The sequence below is a fragment of the Phyllobates terribilis genome, unplaced genomic scaffold (genome assembly GCF_046119375.1).
Source record: "Phyllobates terribilis strain yellow unplaced genomic scaffold, ASM4611937v1 Scaffold_5__5_contigs__length_657084704, whole genome shotgun sequence".
Classification (NCBI taxonomy): Eukaryota; Metazoa; Chordata; class Amphibia; order Anura; family Dendrobatidae; genus Phyllobates; species Phyllobates terribilis.
Genome location: NW_027362765.1, coordinates 118,695,324 through 118,709,923, shown reverse-complemented (window position 1 = coordinate 118,709,923; position 14,600 = coordinate 118,695,324). Strand labels below are relative to the sequence as shown.

Sequence of the window (14,600 nt, the reverse complement as noted above, 5' to 3'; positions counted from 1 at the left end):
TATTGCATTACCATGTGTGCGTGCTCCTTTCTTTGCCACCATGTACCCTATTTGTTATAATAAAGGTCTTTTAATTGAACACATCTGACCTCCTTTTCGGATTTATCTATTGGGTGTTGTTTGTTTCCGATTGGTCTATCCAATTCAGCCAGCAGATATACATTTTCCACTATGTGGGTGATTCCTACCATTAAGATTATATACTGTAAAAGTTTAAATGTATATCATCGGCTCGTCCTCAGCAATTTTTTCTTATCTGTAGGATGGGGTGTAAATGTAGGATGTGTTTTGCATGTTGGCTTTTTGTATGCTTTTGTTTCAATTTATTATGTTGAATTTCCTTGTTTGATCTGGGAAATATGCAAGTGTGTTGTTAATTCTATACAAGTTTCTCTTTCTGTGTTTTTTTTTATTTTTGCTGCCCTTAACCCCTTCTTGACATTACGACTTTCAGTTTTTGAACATTAGTTTTTCCCCTCCCTTCTGAAGTGACTTACAGAGGCTGCACTGGTCTCCGTTTTTCCTGCTCGTTAGGTATTCTCCTTACAATGTGCACTGACAGTGCACTCTCTTGCCAGCTCATTACTTTTGATCAGAGCCAGCGAGTGAACACACTGTCACTGTGCATATTGCAGAGTGGCAAAAATCTACTGACTGTACGTCAGAAATGACAATCGACGCATGTTCAGTAGAGCCAGGGACTTGCCCAGCCCCTAAACTGACATCATTGATGACGCCTCATTTCAGGGAGGGGGCAAAGGCTGCGGCAGTGAGTATCCTAGCATGTACTGGGGGTTCTCAAACAAAGCGTCATCAAGGAAGAAGTAGTAAAAAAATTAAGCTGTTAGTGTAGTAAGGGAATGGTAGGGGCTTTTTAGTTAAAGAAGTTGTCCTGTACTTTATATTACACCCCCAATGTATACCCCCGGGGCCCCTAAGGATTTTTGTAATTAGCTTACGTTGCAGATACTGCGTGTGAGCGGCGCTATCCTTGGCCGCTCACAGGCATCACGTGACCCCACGCTGACGTCACGACAAGTGAGGCGTGACTCAGCGCTGGGGTCCCCGCGGTGGCTGCTGGGTTGTGGGCGGGGGTACCCCCACGTCACACCCAGTATCCACCGCGTGCTTTCCTAATGAATGGGGAGAGGCAGAGCGCGCGGTGGATGCCGGGTGTGACGCGGAGGGGGTAATCCTGCCCACAGCCTGACATCCACCGTGGAACGCAGAAGACAGAGACCCCCGGCCGCTGACAGCACTTGTCGTGATGTCAGCGGATGTCAGAGCCGGCTGCAGCCGGGGGTCACGTGATGCCTGTGAGTGGCCAGTGATAGCACCGCTCACAGGCAGTATCTGCAACGGAAGCTAATTACAAAAATCCTTAAGGGCCCCGGGGGGATAGATTGGGGCGATAATATAAAGTACTGGACAACCCCTTTAAAGTATGTCATTGAGGTAAATTAAGATCCATAAAGACATCTCCAGAGAGGTGACATATCACCCTCACATTGAACACATGGGATTAATTATAACTGAGGAAGTAAGAAACTAATTATAACTGGGGAAGTGAGAAAGAGCTGGCACTTCAGTCTTCGTTGAAGTAGGGACCTCCTGCAGTGACCAGATAATGACAGCAGAGATCCGCTCTGCGAACCAGACACTAAGACCATGGCCCCACTATCAGTATTTGGTCAGTATTTTTTCTCAGGAAAAAAACAAGTGAGGAACAATCAGAGAAAAGGTATAATAGAAACAAGTGAACAAATTCTGCATTTATCACCCATTCCTGGTTTTGGCTCCCACTCCTGAGAAAAAATACTGACCAAATACTGATAGTGGGGCAGTGGCCTAAGTCTGGGATTCATTTATCCAGGGGCGGGGTAGTAGGGGCGGGGAAGTACATTTCCAAGGCATGAGTTTCCTCTGATCACAGCACACTGATCCCCAGAGTTTTTGGAGCCAGTGGTCATTGATGAATATTGGGGTTGGCATTGATCTGATAATTATGGGAGATATATTTTCGGTGTCTTAGCAAAGGGACGAACAGAACCCAATCACTCACATCACCATAAAGCCATTCTAATCCCTCCAGCTTAATATTGGACCGATGGATGATGCTATCCATGTCATGCTTCATCTCAATAAAAAGGTAAAATCACAATAGGAAACATGACGACAATATCTACCGCCTGGGATCTCCAGAGGCGAAGATATTCTAAAAGTTAGGGATCTCATAAAATTCTAACAGACTTAGCACATCCCACAACCAGCCCCCATATGAGCTCCCCAAGGAGAGGTGTGTGGGCGTAACCTTGATCTAATAAAAATGAGAGTTTTTGTGTCCGTCATTGTTCATTCTGGAAGACATAGTTCGCTGTGAAAGCGTTCTATTTTCCTAATCGGAGAACTTCTCGCCATAAAGATAAGATCAGGTTTAGTACTTATCTTTCATTATTCCTTTTTATTTTATGCAATTCTATATGCTGTATTGTTTTGTTCCCATTTTGTATCACCTTTGTATATATTTTTTTATAAACACTGCCGGATTAAATATATAAAATTTAATAGCTCTGTTCCTCTTGGTCTGTAAACCGCATCCCTGAAGCCATACGCTACCTGTAACGGGTGTCCAATCAGCCGGTATAAATGATTGGTGGTGGCAGCTAGTAGTTCATTTTGTTATTGTGGAGTTCGCAGTGACAGGGGTATATATATATATACACTGCTCAAAAAAATAAATGGAACACTCAAATAACACATCCTAGATCTGAATGAATGAAATATTCTCATTGAATACTTTGTTCTGTACAAAGTTGAATGTGCTGACAACAAAATCACACAAAAATCATCAATGGAAATCAAATTTATTAACCAATGCAGGCCTGGATTTAGAGTCACCACCAAAATTAAAGTGGAAAAACACACTATAGGCTGATCCAACTTTGATGTAATATCGTTAAAACAAGTCAAAAAGAGACTCCGTATTGTGTGTGGCCTCCACGTGCCTGTATGACCTCCCTACAACGCCTGGGCATGCTCCTGATGAGGTTGCGGATGGTCTCCTGTGGAATCTGCTCCCAGACCTGGACTAAAGCATCCGCCAACTCCTGGACATTCTGTGGTGCAACGTGACGTTGGTGGATGGAGCGAGTCATGATGTCCCAGATGTGCTCAATTGGATTCAGGTCTGGGGAACGGGGGGGGGCCAGTCCATAGCTTCAATGCCTTCATCTTGCAGGAACTGCTGACACACTCCAGCCACATGAGGTCTGGCATTGTCCTGCATTAGGAGGAACCCAGGGCCAAAAGCACCAGCATATGGTCTCACAAGGGGTCTGAGGATCTCATCTCGGTACCTAATGGCAGTCAGGCTACCTCTAGCGAGCAAATGGAGGGCTGTGCGGCCCTCCAAAGAAATGCCACCCCACACCATTACTGACCCACTGCCAAACCGTTCATGCTGAAGGATGTTGCCGGCAGCAGATTGCTCTCCACGGCGTCTCCAGACTCTGTCACGTCTGTCACATGTGCTCAGTGTGAACCTGCTTTCATCTGTGAAGAGCACAAGGCAACAGTGGCGACTTTGCCAATCCTGGTGTTCTGTGGCAAATGCCAAGCATCCTGCACGGTATTGAGCTATGAGCACAGCCCCCATCTGTGGACGTCGGGCCCTCATACCACCCTCATGGAGTCGGTTTCTAAACGTTTGTGCAGACACATGCACATTTGTGGCCTGCTGAAGGTCATTTTGCAGGGCTCTGGTCGTGCTCCTCCTGTTCCTCCTTGCACAAAGGCGGAGGTAGCGGTCCTGCTGCTGGGTTGTTGCCCTCCTACGGCCCCCTCCACGTCTCCTGATTTACTGGCCTGGCTCCTGGTAGCGCCTCCAGCCTCTGGACACTACTGTATGCTGACAGACACAGCAAACCTTCTTGCCACAGCTTGCATTGATGTGCCATCCTGGATGAGCTGCACTACCTGAGCAACTTCTGTGGGTTGTAGAGTCCGTCTCATGCTACCACGAGTGTAAAAGCACAACCAACATTCAAAAGTGACCAAAACATCAGCAAGAAAGCATTGGTACTGAGATGTGGTCTGTGGTCCCCACCTGCAGAACCACTCCTTTATTGAGTGTGTCTCGATAATTGCCAATAATTTCCATCTATTGTCTATTCCATTTGCACAACAGTATGTGAAATTAATGGTCAATCAGTGTTGCTTCCTAAGTGGACAGTTTGATTTCACAGAAGTTTGATTTACTTGGAGTTATATTCTGCTGTTTAAGTGTTCCCCTTGTTTTTTTGAGCAATATATATATATATATATATATATATATATATATATATATATATATATATATTCCATGTGTTGAAATCGAATGTGTATATACCATACGCTCCCTGTGAGCTCCCCAATAACCGGCCTAGTAGTGGAAGCAGCCGCGGCCTTGTCCATCACTCGTCAGTCAATTGCATAATTCCCCTTACTAGTGGCGGCAGCAGAGCTGTGTCCCCTGACAAACTAGTGAAAGTGCTGTGATCTGCATGACACCACCCCCCCTCCCAGTGTCCTCCTTGACAAACTGGTGGCAGTGGTGGGATCTGCGCGACCCCCCGGCTGTTATCCTTGACAAACTAGTACCAGGGGTGGGATGTGTGTGACCCCCCTCCCCCTGCTGTTATCCTTGACAATGTATATTAGAAAAGAGATTCGATTATGACATTAAATAGACAGACATTTAGGATGAAAATAAATTTTAGGTTCGGACCACCCCTTTAATGTGGAGTATTAAAGGAAAAGTTAATATAGATTCTGCTTACCACTATATATTGTTCTTGTTTGGGAAAAAAAAAAAAAAAAGTTCCTGGTGCCAACGTGGTATATTTGACATATCGCATGCGCTCAGTCAGCAGATCTGTGTGTCAAGTAGATCTTATGTTCCTTATAATTGTTTGCCATCATCAGATTTGATTATATTTAAAAAAAAAATCTTTTTTTTTTTTTATTTGTATACACTATATAGTAGTTGCCAGGACATAAGATAAATCTATTGATTTTTGTTTTTTTATTGTCGGTCTTGCACCTTTAATTTTATTATATGTGATCAGTGGCTTTAAAGAAGTTGTCCACTACTTTCATATTGATGCCTTATCCGTAGGATAGAGCATCAATGTATGATCGGCCAGGGTCTCGAACGCGGTACCCCCACTGATCAGCTGTTACCGAGGCTGGCGGCGGCCGGAAGTCCTTACCTGCGGTGCTTGGCCATCCATCTGTAGTGGCTGCCGCGGGGTACTGCACATTTGCCTCCCATTCAATTGAATGGGAGGCGGATGTGCAGTAACAATGCGTCGGCCACTACAACTTGACGGCCAAGCACTGCAGGTAAGAACTTCCGGGTGGCGGCTGCCGATAACAGCTGATCGGCGGGGGTGCCGCGTGCGGGACCCCATCCGATCATACACTGATGCCCTATCCTACGGATAGGACATCAATGTCACAGTAGTGGACAACCCCTTTAATTGTATCTATGTCACATGTCTTGAGCCAATTGTTTTCTTATTGGATTCTTTCCATTTAATTTTCTTAATTTAACTTTTTTGAACTACACCACATTCCTAAAATTACTTTAGAACATGTGCACTGCAGACATTTGATTGTAAAGTCTACTAAGATCTATGTTAATCTTAAAGGGGTTCTCCGAGAATCAGCTCAAATGGAGTCCCTGATATAATTCAAACTGCAGCTTGTCCTAGTCACGGGTCAGTATGGGCTGCAGACTGAAGACATACAGCTCCCGAGACCTGTGTCTCAACTGACATGAGCTGTATCACACATACCTCAGTCAGGCTGCCATGTGTGAAGAAATATAACTATCCCTCGCTAAGCAAAGCCCCATGCTTCTCAATGTTTATTTGCTTCATAGTTGACACAGTCAGTCTCCACACACTGACAGAGGAGGAGGATGAAGCTTGAGATCTCCTCGACAAGCACAATTTGGGTCAAAACATATTTCTTCACATCACAGCCATGCTACCAGCCACAAACTAAGGTCTGTGTTACAGCTTTTCAGTTGAGACACAGGTCTCAGAAGCTGTATGTCTTCAGTCGGCACACTGTTCTGACACATAACTAGGACAGGCTCCAGTTTGAATAAAGGACTCCATTTTATCTCCTTCTTGGAAAACCCTTTAACTTTTATAGATCCTCATGGACGGAAAGCTAAATGGTAGACAAAGAAGTGTGAAGTCCAAGTAAAACAGCAAGATGTAAAGTCTACTCTCGTTCCTCTTGACCTACTGTGAAAAGCAGGAGACTTCCCAGTTGAAGGCATGAAGGCTGAGTATAATACAGGTTAATTGTTGTTGTTCGAATTTAGATGTAAATGTCATTTGATATGTTGCACATTTTTTGTTATCTTCTGTGTTTTCTTATAATCTCTTGCATATATTTTTTTATCATTTTTTGGCCATGTTCAAACGTTCAGTATTTTACATCAGTACAGTTAGATGAAAAAGTTTGGGCACCCCTATTAATCTTAAGCTTAATGTTTTATAAAAATTGGTGTTTTTGCAACAGCTATTTCAGTTTGATATATGTAATAACTGTTGGACACAGTAATGTTTCTGCCTTAAAATGAGGTTTATTGTACTAACAGAAAATGTGCAATCTGCATTCAAACAAAATTTGACAGGTGCATAAGTATGGGCACCCTTATCATTTTCTTGTTTTAAATACTCCTACCTACTTTTTACTGACTTACTAAAGCACTTTTTTTGGTTTTGTAACCTCATTGAGCTTTGAACTTCATAGCCAGGTGTATGCAATCATGAGAAAAGCTACTTACAGTGGCCACTTGCAAGTTGTTCTCCTGTTTGAATCTCCTCTGAAGAGTGGCATCATGGGCTCCTCAAAATAACTGTCAAATGATCTGAAAACAAAGATTATTCAACATAGTTGTTCAGGGGAAGGATACAAAAACGTGTCTCAGAGATTTAACCTGTCAGTTTCCACTGTGAGGAACATAGTAAGGAAATGGAAGAACACAGGGCAGTTCTTGTTAAGGCCAGAAGTGGCAGGCCAAGATAAACATCAGAAAGGCAGAGAAGAAGAATGGTGAGATCAGTCAAGGACAATCCTCAGACCACCTCCAGAGAGCTGCAGCATCAACTTGCTGCTGATGGTGTCACTGTGCATCGGTCAACTATACAACACACTTTGCACAAGGAAAAGCAGTATGGGAGAGTGATGCGAAAGAAGCCGTTTCTGCAAGCACGCCACAAACAGAGTCGGCTGAGGTATGCAAAAGCACATTTGGAGAAGCCAATTTCTTTTTGGAAGAAGGTCCTGTGGACTGATGAAACCAAGATTGAGTTGTTTGGTCATACAAAAAGGAGTTATGCATGGCGGCAAAAAAACACAGCATTCCAAGAAAAACACTTGCTACCCACAGTAAAATTTGGTGGAGGTTCCATCATGCTTTGGGGCTGTGTGGCCAATGCCGGCACCGGGAATCTTGTTCAAGTTGAGGGACGCATGGATTCCACTCAGTATCAGCAGATTCTTGACAATAATGTTCAAGAATCAGTGAAACAGTTGAAGTTACGCAGGGGATGGATCTTTCAGCAAGACAATGATCCAAAACACCGCTCCAAATCTACTCAGGCATTCATGCAGAGGAACAATTACAATGTTCTGGAATGGCCATCCCAGTCCCCAGACCTGAATACCATTGAACATCTGTGGGATCATTTGAAGAGGGCTGTCCATGCTCGGCGACCATCAAACTTAACTGAACTGGAATTGTTTTGTAAAGAGGAATGGTCAAAAATACCTTCATCCAGGATCCAGGAACTCATTAAAAGTTACAGGAAGCGACTAGAGGCTGTTATTTTTGCAAAAGGAGGATCTACTAAATATTAATGTCACTTTTCTGGTGAGGTGCCCATACTTATGCACCTGTCAAATTTTGTTTGAATGCAGATTGCACATTTTCTGTTAGCACAATAAACCTCATTTCAAGGCAGAAACATTACGGTGTCCAACAGTTATTACATATATCAAACTGAAATAGCTGTTGCAAAAACACCAATTTTTATAAAACATTAAGCTTAAGATTAATAGGGGTGCCCAAACTTTTTCATATAACTGTATTTGTAAGCCAAAAATCAGGAGTGGAACAATCAGAGGAAAAGTATAATAGAAACACGTCACCACTTCTGGATTTATCACCCACTCATGGTTTTGGCTACAAATACTGATGTAAATTACTGACCAAGTAATGAAACTATTATTTCATTTAGCCATTGTGTGCAAATCCATTTATGCTGCATCTTCAAATCCATACAAAACATCCTCCTATGCAAAAGAATAAATAAAACTACTATAATACTGCCTCCTAAGCACAAAAATATAACTACTATAATACTGTCCCCTATATACAACAATATAACTGCTATAATCCTGCCCCTAAGTACAAGAATATAACTACTATAATACTGTACAGAAATTAATTTGCGCTGCACTAAAAGACAATAGAAGGGGATTAAGAAAAAGATAATTTATTAAAATTTAGTAAAAGGATAAAATCTGGATGTAAGTTGGTGGACGAAAGCAGGGTCAGACTGGATTTAGGGTCCTAGTCGAGGTCCAAGAATACCAGTGATGGATGGCTGCCACTAGGGAGGGGAAAGAAAAGAGGTGATTTAATGAGGAAACAGTTTGTTAGATTACCTATAGGTGGGAGGACCAGCGGGAATTACCTGGAGGTTGGATGGTTCAATAAGGACACATATGTAGCTGGGTCCACTAAGGCGTGTGAAGAGGGGCTAGTTAAAAGGGTAATAAATATAAGATTAGAATTATTATTTTATTATTAATAAAATACTTAAAAGTGTTTATAAAACATGTATTTACCAGTATCCTAGAAAAGCTTGTAGTGGCCAGTAGGTGGAACAGGTGGTTCCTGCTGAGAACCTGGGTGATATAAATGGCAATTTAATGCAAAAAAGAAGTGGGAGGAGGGTAGCTGATACCGGCTTATGGGTATTAGGACCAAGAGGAGGGGGTTACCTGTTGGAAAGAGGTCAGAGTGGAATGCACTAGAGGGCTAGGCTGTGGAGAGTGAGGCTGGAATAACACCCTTTTATATAGGGAGAAGAGGGTGACTCTAATATTTTGGAGTAGATTAATAAGAGGGCTGTGCCCAGCGGTCACAACGGTTGAACCTAACTGGGTAAAAGAAGGACAGTTTAATACAGTATTAATGCCTGGTAGCAAAAAATGAGAAACAAAGAGGGGATTACCTTTATGTATTAGGGTGGTGTATCAGATGCCGCTGTGGATATGTAATAGGGCACCCAGAGGGAGGCGCAGCTGTATGGTAGAACTGTGCTGCGGCTGTGCTGCAGGAGGCTTGTGTTTGAGGCCACTGACGGATGTACAGACGGAACAGCTTATCTCTATACGTGGAGCTGAATGTACCGAGTGGTCAGAGCTGGCGATGAGTCCGGAAAATAGAACGAGGAGGAGCGGAGTCCCGGCCGGTGACTTGCGCTCTAAACCTTGCGTAGCGGTGCGGATGTGCTGTCGGGTCTTCCAGGACCTGACGTGACGTCACAGTCACGTGTGGAGCACGTGATCTAATAAGTTACGGTGAGGCAGAAGGACCAATTCCTACGCGTTTCGAAAGCTACGGCTTTCTTCATCAGGGATGGTGTAACTTCTGCCCATGGTCCTTTATATAGTGGATGTCAGTGGATTCCAATTAATGGATCAGTCTTTGTTAATGATTTGATGATTAGGCCATTGTTAATCATTAAAAGCGAAGATCTCAATCTCGCTGTTGAGGCCTTTTCGATTAAGTGTGTCCATTTCGAATATCCAGAAGCTTTCAGCGCGGGACATACTTTTAATGTAGTCACCATTGCGCCAATTTTTTGATACAGTTTGTATCCCCATTATCTGGGTGCCCAATATGTTACCCCCATGTTTTTCCAGATAATGTGCAGACAAGGGATGACCAGTAAAATGATTTTTAATGTTGCGTAGGTGTTCATTGATGCTTTTACACATGGGGCGTTTAGTACGTCCCACGTACATCTTTTCACAAGGGCATTTTAAACAGTAAATTACGCCTAGTGTGGAGCACGTTATGAATTCAGTGATGTGATATACTTTCTGTAGAGTTTTAATTGTTTTTTGTTTGAGAGTTAGTGAATGTTTACATGCGTTACATTTTTTGCAGGGGAAAAAAACTCTCAGATTTTTCTAAACGCATTTGAAGCGTTCAGGAGGTTCGGTGGATTTCTGTCACGGGTGTGTCGCCACGAAGATCGTCACAATTACACAGCCTGACTTCTCGCAGCTGAGTTTTTGGTGTTTTGTGTTTTTCGGCAGTGAGGGAGTTAACTCTCTCTCTCTGTGCTAGACAAGTCCAGCCTTGCCCAGCTGCAATCAATGCTGCAGTAGTGGGACTCCTTCAAATGCCTGCCGGTCTGTTAGGGAAGTGTCGGTGAAAGCATTTCATACAGACAAACAGAGCGGATCGTGGTATTTTGGAGTTCTGAGCTAAGTGTATTTGGTGTGGTTTTTCCCTTCCTCGCTTTATCATTTATCTCCTTTCCCATTAGTGTTCCCTCTGTAGTTGTGGTGTAGTTTTTGTATGCAAGGTGGTTTTTGGTTTGACCCTTGTACTGTCCCGTTCGTCTAAGTACTGTGTGTTGGCATATTATTTCCTGTCCCCTATTGTTGTGATCGGGGTCCTTCTCAGGACTAGATTACTGAGGTGCAGGGATCCTCAGGAGGTAGGGGTTACGCTGGCGGCCTGGACCTCTGTACCTTTAACAGTACCTCCAGGTAGAGGGATTAGTCAGGGCCCCAGCTTAGGGTCAGCTTAGGCCCCTGACCTCCTGTACGCAGTGTCAGTGTGACAATTTCTTATAGATGGGGCAATCAGATTGCCCAGATTCTGAGCCTTTCTAAAAATAAACCTCGGGTTTGGTGGTAGTTTACCCCCCAGAATTTTATCATACTTAAGGATCTCAATGTTTTTTTACAATTTTTTTTTAATAAGATGAATGTTAGAGTTGAATTGTAAAGTTATTGGGATATCTATGCTAGTTTCCTTACTCGCGAATTGGAGTCTGGGATTTTTTTCCGCCAGTATTTGGTTCCTAGGGATTTCTTGGACTTTAGTTTTGGTTGATTCTAGGAATTTGGCATGGTATCCCTTCTCTAGGAATTTCTTTGTCAGACTCTCTTCTTCTACCTCAAAATCAAGTGCGTGTGAGCAATTGCGGTAGAGTCTGGTATATTGGCTGCGGGGTATGTTTAGTAACCATTGTGGTAAATGGCAACTGTCCAATGGGATGAAGCTGTTAGCGTCCGTAGGTTTCGAGTAGGTTCGGGTATATAAGTGCCCTTGGTCTATGTATATATTTAAGTCCAGGAAGCTGATTTGTTCAGAGCTAGTGTGAGATGTAAATTCCAGGTGGAAATCATTTGTATTAATTTCCCCAAGGAAAGTATTCAGTGAGTCCTTGGTGCCGGACCAAATGAATATAACGTCGTCTATGAATCTTTGCCATAGCACCAGGTTCGCACGCAGCGCACCCCCGGGATAGATGGCGGACTGTTCCCACCTGCCCACATAGAGGTTTGCGTAGCTAGGTGCGAACCTGGTCCCCATAGCTGTGCCCCACTGCTGGGTGTAGTAGTGCCCCTCGTTTAGAAAAAAATTATGGGTCAAAATGAAATACATACATTCTTTTAAAAAGGAGATTTGTTCTGGTGGTGTCTGGCTGAAGGTTTTCAGGAAATGTGCTGATGCATCGCAGCCTTTATCGTGCTGTATAACCGTATATAGTGAAGTTATATCTAAAGTGCCCAAAATATAGGTATCCTTCCATTCTATTTTATTAAGCATTTGTAATATATGCTTGCTGTCCTTGAGGTGAGATGGAAGTTTAGGGACAAGTTCCTGAAGATGATGGTCGATAAATCTGGATAGGTTGGAAGTAAGGCATTGTATGCCAGATATAATTGGTCTTCCGGGGGGATTGGAAAGGGATTTGTGAATCTTAGGTAAATAGTAAAAGACAGCCGTCTTTGGATGGAGGATGTTAATGTATTCAAACTCATTTTTATTTATATAGCCAGAGTGTAGGCCTTTTAATGTGAGTTCCTTCAGTTCGAGTCCGTACTTAGTGGTAGGATCGTGGTCTAAAATTTTGTATGTACGGGTATCATTCAGAATTCTGGAAGCTTCGTTCTGATATTGATGCTGATCCAAAATTACGATAATAACTGCTATAATCCTGCCCCTAAGTACGAGAATATAACTACTATAATACTGCCTCCTAAGCGCAAAAATATAACTGCTATAATTCTGCCCCTATATACAAGAATATAACTACTATAATACTGCCCCTTATGTACAATATAACTACTATAATACTGTCCCCTATGTACAAGAATACAACTACTATAATATTGCCTCTATGTACAAGAATATAACTACTATAATACTGCCCCTATGTACAAGAATATAACTACTATAATACTGCCTCCTATGTACAAGAATATAACTACTATAATACTGCCTCCTATGTACAAGAATATAACTACTATAATACTGCCTCTATATACAAGAATATAACTACTATAATACTGCCTCCTATGTATAAGAATATAACTACTATAATACCGGCCTTATGTACAAGAATATAACTACTATAATACTGCCCCTATGTACAAGAATACAACTACTATAATATTGCCTCTATGTACAAGAATATAACTACTATAATACCGCCCGCTATGTACAAGAATATAACTACTATAATACTGCTGCCTATGTACAAGAATATAACTACTATAATACTGCCTCTATGTACAAGAATATAACTACTATAATACTGCTAACAGAAAAAACTGTCCGGCACTTCCAAAACAAGAAAGAGGCGTGCACAGGTGCTTACTAGGAGCAGCTACCTCCATATACAACGAAAATAAAGCAGCACATTGTAACGTTAAGTATGCGAACATGAAATATATGAAATTTGAATAGCATTACTGCTGTAGAAAATAGAAATAAATGAGAAATCTTAGCCCATAAATTGGTCAATTCATGTAGACCTGGTAGTCACGTTAAGGCGTTTCTCAAAATACCAGGACCCTATCAATGTGAACTTCTCTCTAAGAGACATATGTCTGCTTGTGTGTGGATAATAAGGTCCTGCTGCAATTAAAACCGAATGTGGCACAGAGGCGGAGTGCTCGGTCAAAGCTTAGACCTAGAAACAGAAAGTGTGTTGCTTTGTTAGTTGTAAGCTTTGACAGAGCACTCCGTGACTACCAGGTCTACATGAATTGACCAATTTTTGGGCTAAGATTTCTCATTTATTTCTATTTTCTACAGCCGTAATGCTATTCAAATTTCATATATTTCATGTTTGCATACTTAGCGTTAGTGTGCTGCTTTGTTTGTTAGTTGCTATAATACTGCCCCCTACGTACAAGAATATAACTAGTAGAATACTGCCCCCTACGTACAAGAATATAACTAGTATAATACTGCCCCCTGCGTACAAGAATATAACTACTATAATACTGACCCCTATGTACAAGAATATAACTACTATAATACTGTCCCCTATATACAAGAATATAACTACTATAATGCTGCCCCTATGTACAAGAATATAACTACTATAATACTGCTCCTATGTACAAGAATATAACTACTATAATCCTGCCCCCTATGTACAAGAATATAACTACTATAATACTGCCCTCTATGTACAAGAATATAATTAGTATAATACTGCCCCCTACGTACAAGAATATAACTAGTATAATACTGCCCCCTACGTACAAGAATATAACTAGTATAATACTGTCCCTATGTACAAGAATATAACTACTATAATACTGCCCCTATGTACAAGAATATAACCACTATTATATTGCCCCTTATGTAAAACTGTTTAGAGAGCTGTAATTGTTGGACAGCAGATACGGAGATCTGTAGAGTCTGTAAGAGGACTGCAGTTGGTTTACACTTTTTAGAGTATAGTATGGATGTGTGTACACTTATTTTATTGGAAGTACATTGCGGATTCTTACTTGTTCTTAACAAAAGAACATTGACCACAGAGAACTCATGTTTTACATTAAGACTGACAGAAGGACAGCAAGGTGGTATAACTTGAAAATTGGCAAATCCTAAGATGGAAATACACGGTAGTGGAAAAAATACAAGAGGTTGTGGTCTCCTAGCAGTTTTTCCAATCTGATACTGACAGGCTACAGAGACAATCTATCGTGCAGTCAGACTGACAGGAGGACCACTACCACAACATATCAATGATGTACATACATTTATGGTATCAGATGGATGTTAGGAGGTGCAGTGTGCCCAGATCCAATAAGGCTGGAGGGCCGTCGCTACAACCAGTCTGAGATTAGCAGAACATATGAAGGTTGTACATGCTGTAAGGGATTGAATAGGTGTAAGCCGTGCAGGTCACAGAGAAAATCGAATTATCCAGTCAGACTGACAGGAGGACATCTCTACTCCCAGGCTTATTGGCAGAACATAG

At 42.0% G+C, this 14,600-nt stretch overlaps 1 long non-coding RNA gene across 1 annotated transcript; it reads right to left on the bottom strand.

Moving 5' to 3' along the window:
• Positions 1 to 8,542: 8,542 nt before the first annotated feature.
• LOC141270932 (uncharacterized) lies at positions 8,543 to 8,946 on the bottom strand. The gene is made up of 3 exons (XR_012321771.1): positions 8,914 to 8,946; positions 8,760 to 8,825; positions 8,543 to 8,675 (listed from the first exon to the last, which is right to left on the bottom strand). It is a non-coding gene; the product is annotated as an uncharacterized lncRNA (long non-coding RNA).
• Between the last annotated feature and the right edge of the window lie 5,654 nt (positions 8,947 to 14,600).